Source organism: Anser cygnoides, chromosome Z, assembly GCF_040182565.1.
Source record: "Anser cygnoides isolate HZ-2024a breed goose chromosome Z, Taihu_goose_T2T_genome, whole genome shotgun sequence".
Taxonomy (NCBI): domain Eukaryota; kingdom Metazoa; phylum Chordata; class Aves; order Anseriformes; family Anatidae; genus Anser; species Anser cygnoides.
Genome location: NC_089912.1, coordinates 51,122,280 through 51,130,820, shown reverse-complemented (window position 1 = coordinate 51,130,820; position 8,541 = coordinate 51,122,280). Strand labels below are relative to the sequence as shown.

Genomic DNA, 8,541 nt, shown 5'->3' with positions numbered 1-8,541 from the left:
CCAAGTATTTATTAAAGGTACTGGGAAAAGATTCAGAAGATCTTTACGTCTTTTCATGCAAATGTTACAGTTTTCAACTGTAAAGATGTATGTATGCTGTACACAATAGGTGACCTCATATCTGTATACACAGTTTTCCTAAATCTCTGTATCCTCAACTCACTTACTGTGTAGTACCTGTAATTCCTAGAGTTCATTTTGCTGCAGATGTTAACAGTTTCTGTAATTTGTAATGACAGTAAACTGGCCTTTGCTCTTCCCTTATTCACTATTCATTTCTAGGCTGGGTTAAGTAGATAGCTGGGTTAAAGATCAGTGGTTTTTCATGTGACACACTCTGGTATTCATCTAATAGCTCGTCAGGACAAAACTGTCCCTGTTCTTACCAAAATAATAAAAATGGTCCTCCACATCGCATGACAATCAGCCCTTGCTTGTGTTGAAATAACCAAGCTTATATAATTGGGTTGTTTTAAAGGCATTTTGTAATGGAATATTTGATACTGCTTCAAAAAAAGTATATAATTCACCAAGTAAGAGAGTATTCTTCTCTCTACTTGTCATTACAACATGTGAGCAGAGACCGTAACAATCATGCTTCCACTTTATCCATAGATAGCAACAAAGTTGTGAATTTTGTCCTATCAGGAATATAATCTCATACTTGAAAATTATGCAAAGCAGTCATGATGGTCATATTCAGAGAGGTGGTGATTCTACTGTGGAAATGTCATTCTTTATCATCCCCTTCTCCCTAAGAATTACGTAAGGGACTCGCTCTGCAACATCTGTTAGACTCTATGAAATGTTAACAGATGTCTAAAATGAAAAAAAGGGGGTGGAGGGGGGAGAATTAATAAAGGAAACCTCCTCTGAACAGATAATCCACCCAAATTTCCATATCCTAAAGAAAAAAAAAAATTGGCAGCACTGTATTTTCTCTGAAACCTGTCATCCTTACTTTGTAAAACATTTTTTGTATAAGTTTTAATAGGTAACTTCTGACTTTTAACCAAAATGTATAGGACTAACTGATTATGTCATCTTGCAACAATGAGACTAAATACTTTTTAGCCCCCTGTGTTCCAAATGTCCTTGCTGAATCCTTCTTCTCTCTCTTATCAACAGTATTGTGCATTTAGGAATCTGTTTTTCACTTTGATGTGCATGCCGAATTCACACAGGTTCTAGAAGTGCCAAATCTATTTTTTAATCTAATTTTTAGGAAGAATCTTCAGGTCAAGTGTCCTGTATCCACACTTTCAGATAACCAAAGCACTGCAGAACTTTTCAATATCAGCAGAGTTTTTATCTGTATTTACAAATTGTATTTAAATCACATTTTCAAACCTTGCCTGCTCTAAGTTAGTCATTTGTACTTTTTTTTTTTTTGGTCAGATATTTGATTTCTTTCATAACACACATCATGATGTATGACATGACGGGACCTTTATCCTCAATGAAGACTTTTGATTTTAAGCCTAAAATTGTACATTCCTGTTACGAAAGCTTCAGTTCCCAGCAAGCTGTCACACTGTAACCGATCCTAATCACATCCTTGCCAAACTAGGTATCAGCAACCCATACCACAAAACCCTTACACAGACTGCTCTGTGTGACAGAACACTAGCAAGAATAAAGGTGAAAACTGTGACCTGCAGATAAAAATCATTAGGATTTTGGTCACTCAGCCATTATGTTTTAACAAGTTACAGAAATAATAGAATAATCAAATATAGAAAAAGTAAGCATAGAGACATGCCAATGCCATCCATATATGCTATCCTTAAGTATTTAACATGATCACAGTGTGAATGTTGGCATCAGTGCACAGTTCCAGGTTTGGGGGATGAACATGGAGGATATTACACAAATTAAGGTTCTTATCAGTGGTAGGCATTGAACAATATATACTTCTGCTTTGTTGTTTTGGTTTGTTGTATGGTTTTAGTTTGTTATTTAAACAAACCAATATGGTCACCTGAAACTCCTTTAAGGGGAAATTACATCTATATTTCTTGACCTGCCTAGTAAGAGAGCGATGTTAACTTTACAAATTTTCCAGTTCAACAACAGAGTACACAAATGAAGCTGAGAGAAAAAAAGAATAACGATTACCAATGGTATACATACATAAATGACAAAATGCATGTGAAATGGAGGGACTAGATAGTTATAAAAACAGGTAACAATGAAAACCTTGTAAAAACACACAATCTAAAACCAACTAATAGATTTTTTTTGATTGTACCCATCAAATTTTCTAAGTAACTACTTGCTTTTTCAAATGTATTCTACACATCAGCATGGCATTTAGCTAGTAACAACCACCATACAAATTTGGATAATATACTAAACTAAAAGGTTCATGCTCTTCTTGGGAGGGTTTTACGTGCCTACTGAAAATGTGTTCAAAACCCCTTAATTTGCAGGTAGGTAATCAGGGTGGCTTGTAGTGGTTTCACATCCAGTCTCCATATCTGTATTTGCATCAGTGTATCTTTTGACTTAAAACAAAAACAACCTATCTATTCTGACTGAATTCTTTATACCAAAATGTAAAATATCACCATGTTAAGGTATTAGATTCTGATTCAAAGCTCAGCAGATACAGCAAGTTCCAGATTACTCCAAGAAACTTTGATTAGAGATTAGACTGTGTATCTAATGAAATGTCTGTACGGTCCAACCCTGAAATAATAATATGATTCAAGCATTGTGTTGTGATTTACAAGGAATTAAAAAGGTTAGGGGGTACCTGACATGCCATATAATAAAGGAAGATGCATAATATAAAGATAAATGTATTTCATTTTTGAAATAAAGTATTCCAAAATCAGTTGTGTCTGCTGAGAGATGTTTATGATTCAACAGAAATAGTTGAAAGCTCACAGTAACTGCTAAACTAACACCACAACAACCAAAACTAGGTAAGTAATTGAAAAAGAGAATTCAAATACTTTAATCAAAAAAAAACAACACACCTGTACATCCATGGATTATCACCATACTGTTATACAGGTGCACTACGATATTACCACATCTTTCAGCTATTGATTATCTGGGGTTAAGCTTGGTTTTTATTTTTAACATATTATTAAATTTAGCAAGTTTTACTGTTAATTTCTGAAAAAATATCCTAAAATTTTGGAAACTGTCTGCTGAACAGTAGTTTTGTACAAGACTTTTACAAAGCAATTCATCCTCTGGTAGTTAATTTTATTATTCTCATCCTTTTAGTAAACTGTCTATGTAACAAGCAATGACTTTGGATCCCACAACAGCCTAAAGGGTTTAAGTCTAGGCTAGCTAAGCCTATGATCTAATTATTTGATAATACAATATATTGTGCCAAATACTGGTACAATTATTTGGTGTCTAAAACATAAGTCTGTCATAATTAAATACGTAAACTGACCTAAAAATCTATTTTTTTTTTTTAATAGAACAGCTGAATTTTAGATGGCTGAAAAGACACTTCATGCACAAATGCAAGACTGAATTAAGAGCAGCTATGTTTTTCTAATTACTGACTCACTCACAGCACACAGAATTGCCTGAACTGCCCAGTGTCCTACTAGCTCTCTGGACAATTAGCAAAAGCTGCATTAGCAAGATCTCTGCAGCCTCTGTCTCACTTCTCTCTAGAGGACAGGGGAAATGATGAGCTCCATCACCTGGCCAGCAGCAGCAGCAGCGGCCACAAAGTCACCTCAGGGACTTGGACGAAGATTCATCTGCAGCCTTGGCAGCAACTAAAGTATGCCTTACTAACAGACAGTCACACGACCACACACTGGCACAAAGTCCTTTCATTAAGAGCTGTTGTCTAAGTGACCTGTCACAGAGTTTCATAAAGCAGCATTAATACTGTGGGCCAAAACGAGATTGATCTTTGAGCTTCGTGGTCTCCTGTTGACAACAATGCATTATAAAACCAATACTAAATACTTTATAAACAGGTCTCCCTCCAGTGTATTAGAGGAACAGTGCATATTTCATGCCCTATAGTTAGGTAGCCACATATCCATCAGACAATTAAATAATTTATAAGATACTCAGAAGTGCAATAAGACTCAATAAACTTTTAAATACTTACAGGCTACCATTTTGTTTGAAAACATACAAAAGATAAGATACCTGCTCACCTGCTGAGTACAGAGCATCAGTAAAATTCAATTTTTACAACAACTTTTCAACTGAAATACTCTTATTCCACACAAACAAATCTGGCTCTCCACTCACTTAAGAAAAAAAAGGACACTTCTCACTTTCAAAATTTTTTTTAACAAATATTTACTACATTACTTTTGTTATTTTATAATTCAGCTTCCTCTGCTTGGCATCATGCTTCTTTTCTGTCCTTTTGTATGCTCTGGCCAACATGGCTGCAAGAATCTTCTCTGCAATGCCTGCCATCTGGAACCACCCTGCTGCATTTCTCTCCCTCATTCTCCATCTATTTTCAGCCTTCATCTGGAAACAATATGTCTCTGTTCTCATGACTATGTCTCTTAACTTCTAGTAAAAATAAAAAAAATAAAAATAAAAAAAAACTTTTTAATTTTATTAACTCTGCACAGTGTTTTGGAGATAAAGTTTGTGTGAAAGATACTATACAAAGACATTTCTTTATTAAATCACAAGATTGCAGGGACAGGGCTTATGATAAAAAGTGAACTAAAAATACTTCCTTTTCTTTTAAATTTAATATGCAAGAGTTTGGTTGAATTTTTTAGCAAGTGACTTCAGCTTAAAATGAAAAAAATATTCTTAAAAAAATATATATTCTTAATATTAGGAATTCATTCACACTTTCAGGAATATAAATAATGAGTTAGCCTGGTTTTCAAAAGTTGTGGGAAACATGCCGTTCTTAAAGACAATGACATCTGAGAATGTTCAGCACATTTGGAAAACAGTCAGGATATATGCTTCTCTTTTCTACCTCATGGAGAAGGTGTTCCCTGTGTTGCTCCCATAGTGGATAAAGAGACATTAACTGCCTATAAACACTGAAAGCACTTTTCTATGATACTTGCATGTGGTTTATGCCAGCAAGGTAGGACAAACGAACAGGTTGAGCTCCTACAAAATTAAGATGGTACAGGACAAATAAGTTTGTTATTTCTTTGTTTCATCTTCAAAACACCAAAATGATGGAGAGTCTAAAATTCTCATTTATAAAAAATATCTGAATCTCTGTTAAAATGAAACTCTTAACAAGAATTTCATATTGTTTCCGCCCTTCTGAGCTGGATGTCTTTATTTTTTTTTTTTGTAACTCTCCTTAAAAACTGAAATTTCTACTCTGGGAGTAGTTCCCAAACCACCACAGGCGTGGACCTTTGTGTAGTATTGCGGATGCCATGGTTTCACAGACAGGCCACATTAATACAGGATAGCAAGCATCTGGAACCCACAGTTGTGTGCGCTCCAGCCCCAAAGCACCCACAAGTCTATGCCAATTCAAATCCCTATTCCCAGCCCACAAATGAACCACACTGGTTTTCTTTAGGAGCCAGACCTGAAATTGAAGGTTTTCTCCATTCACACAATTGAAGAAAGAGACCGAATATTGGGGGGAAAGGGGCAAACATGCTCTAAAAGAAAGTTCCTACCTTGACTTTCACACACTGCCTACTTTGGGTGCACTGACTCACAAGGAACTTAAAAGTGCTATTTATAAACATTTTGTTTTTACACTAATTGCAACAGACTTACAAGGCTGACACCAAGGAAGCATCTACAAGTCTATTTGTTATGGACAGGCCATGGATGGGGGTCAGGGGTTGTTGAAGGATGGGAGAAAATGGGAGTCAAGGGTGTTTCAGATAATACTGTTGTTACTTATGCCCTTATATGTAGGATGCTCCTCTTTGGCCTGCATCTATAAAGCATGAAGACATTTTTTGCCACCATTCTGCTACACCTTCATCACACCTTCACATAACACATACACAGGTGCACATACACCTTCAAGACTATCAGAAGCTTTATTACATATATGATGGATACGTATTAACACATCCCCCCATCTACTAAAATATCTCCCTTCCTTTTCAGGACAATTGTTAGACCCCTCTGAAGCCAGACAAGGAAAAGCAGGTACTTCCAAGATACTTTGACCTGAAAGATTTAAGATCTCTCACTCTGTAGTAATGGATCCTAGAACAAAAGACTCTGTTTGTTTTTCCTTTTTGTCCCTGGGATGTGGATGTTTCAGCCTTTTTTTTGTACTACATACAAATCAGGAGCTGCAGCTTTTGGACACAAGCATTTTACCACTTGAGATTAAATTATTTTTCTTACTGCTTTTAATCTGAAAACAGGACTTGCAAGAAGTTGTGTGGTACATGAATGTCCCTTTAAAAACTTGCTAATTTTTCAAGAGAATTCTTTCTTCTTTGTGCCAAATACATCTAGGAAACATAGGCAAAGTCCAATCACAGCAAGGAGCAATAGTTCCCTAAACAACATGGTTACTTGGAAAATGTGAAGAAAGGACACTAAATCAACTAATTTCTCAAACAGATGGGTGAAGCGAGGTGAAGAAAGCCTGCCCTCAAAGAGCATTCACCTTCATTTATTCATATGTTCTGAGGGAGGAGGAAGACACAGGGCAAGGAAATGCTACAGAATGGCAGAACACCAGTGATACCCACCAACCTCCCTCAGGATGATAGCAGTTAAACCCACTCTCCCTCCCCTCCCCAACATCAGTCTGACTGTTTCAGTTTCCACTGAGATTAGCAAAGCTGAGCAAACCATTACAAACATTAGTTTAAGTTTAAACAGCTGTTGGATGCTAAAGACAGAAGTACACAGACAGCCATTAACTGTGCAGGATAATTGTAGTATGGTACCCATCAATTCTCCTTCATCCAGCTCACTTCCACGATACCTGTGATCAGGTTAAAAGTCAATCATAACAACAACAACAACAAAAACACTTTAGGAAACTAAAGGATATTTGTAAGTAGGAAATAACCTGGGAGAATTTTGGTGGTCAATGCTTTTTTTTTTGTCCAAAGCTTTTAAAAAAAAGCTTTTGAAATTTTAACTGCTGATGGGCTACCGATAACCATTTCTAAAAAGGTAATACCCAGATCAACAAGTTTAAAGCAGCACAAAAGCATACCACCCTCCACTCTGATATTAAAACAATAAACTAAAGCAAAACCTGATGAGTATGGATTTTCAACCTACTAAAATATATTTTTTTGTCTCACTGAAGTTGTATTAGGAGCAAAAAAATAGCATCTTAAGTAAAACTGCAAAAAAGAAAGTATGACTTATTTTGCTTAAAAGATGAAATTTGTCTTAGGAGCACATTCTGATGGAGTGAAAAATTCTGACTTAAAAATACAAAAAATTGCCTTTTTTCTCTTTTGCTAGAAGACTGATCCTCTAGGATTGACCCTTCTAAAAAAGAAAAATCTCAGTGAGTTTTAAATCAAAGAGACTAAAAGAGTAAAGCAGTGTAGAAATTTTAACAATGAAAACTTTTGCTATATTTCTACTCCCTTCTCACATTCAAGATTAATACAAGAAGAAATGAGAAAAAACTAAAAACCTGCCAAGCCAAGCAAAATCAGGGCACAAGCAGGCTTATTTGCTTTGCAGGTCACTTTTCAAAAGGAATACAGGATAAGCATCAATGTAAACACATGGAAGACTATATAATGTCATACACTTGACTTAACAGCTAACCGTACAAATGCAATTGAGGTGACAAGAACGCCCAGAAAGCATCAAAGAAAACATCATCTGTTTCCTGACAGATAATGTAAAGTTCCTACAAAAAAATGTAATTTTTTAAAAAATTATTTAAGAAATGAACCTTGAAATCACAATTTCTATATTGATGTGCATCAACTCCCTATCAGAGGGACTTTAGTCCCAATCACACTATCAAATCCCATACCTATACATGAAATGGGAATCTATTTCTGCACTTTTCTCAATCAGTGACTTACCACTACGTCTTATACCTGATTATTTTTTTAAGTGACTTTACTTAAGTTGACTTTTCTCCTTTTTATTTTTTTCCCCGAACACACTCATGATTTCAGAAAGAGTAATTAAAATCCCCAGACATTCATTTAGAAATGCTATACTTCCCATCCTTTCTCTCTTTTTTGACTGCTGTCATGACAGTTTTAGTTATCGCCATGAAGAGATCAAACTCACAAAAATTAATAAAGTAATCTTTCAGTATCCTAACACATTGTGTTAAGCCCACTTGAGACTTAAAGTTTATTTCTGATCTTTGATAAAAAAGAAAGCATTGCTGCTTATCTGGCAAGTTGGGATCATATACTTGTGTACACATGCACAGCAGCTGATTTTCACAAGGTATGTAGCAACAGATGCTTTGTTTTTCAGATCAGAACCAAACCCACAGAATCTTGCATCACTAATTTCTTGGCTATGCCATTGTTTTTTATAGTTAGAAGTTTATATTTCATACTTGCTCTTGAGTAGAAATCCCTTTAAGAAAATAAAATATTTTGAATTTTCACTAAAGACAACTTCTCT

General features: G+C 35.4%; 1 protein-coding gene across 8 annotated transcripts in view; it reads right to left on the bottom strand.

Annotated features, from left to right (window-relative positions):
- BNC2 (basonuclin zinc finger protein 2) overlaps nt 1-8,541 on the bottom strand; it is a 382,991-nt gene that overhangs the window by 285,246 nt on the left and 89,204 nt on the right. The gene's annotated exons all lie outside the window — the stretch shown is intronic.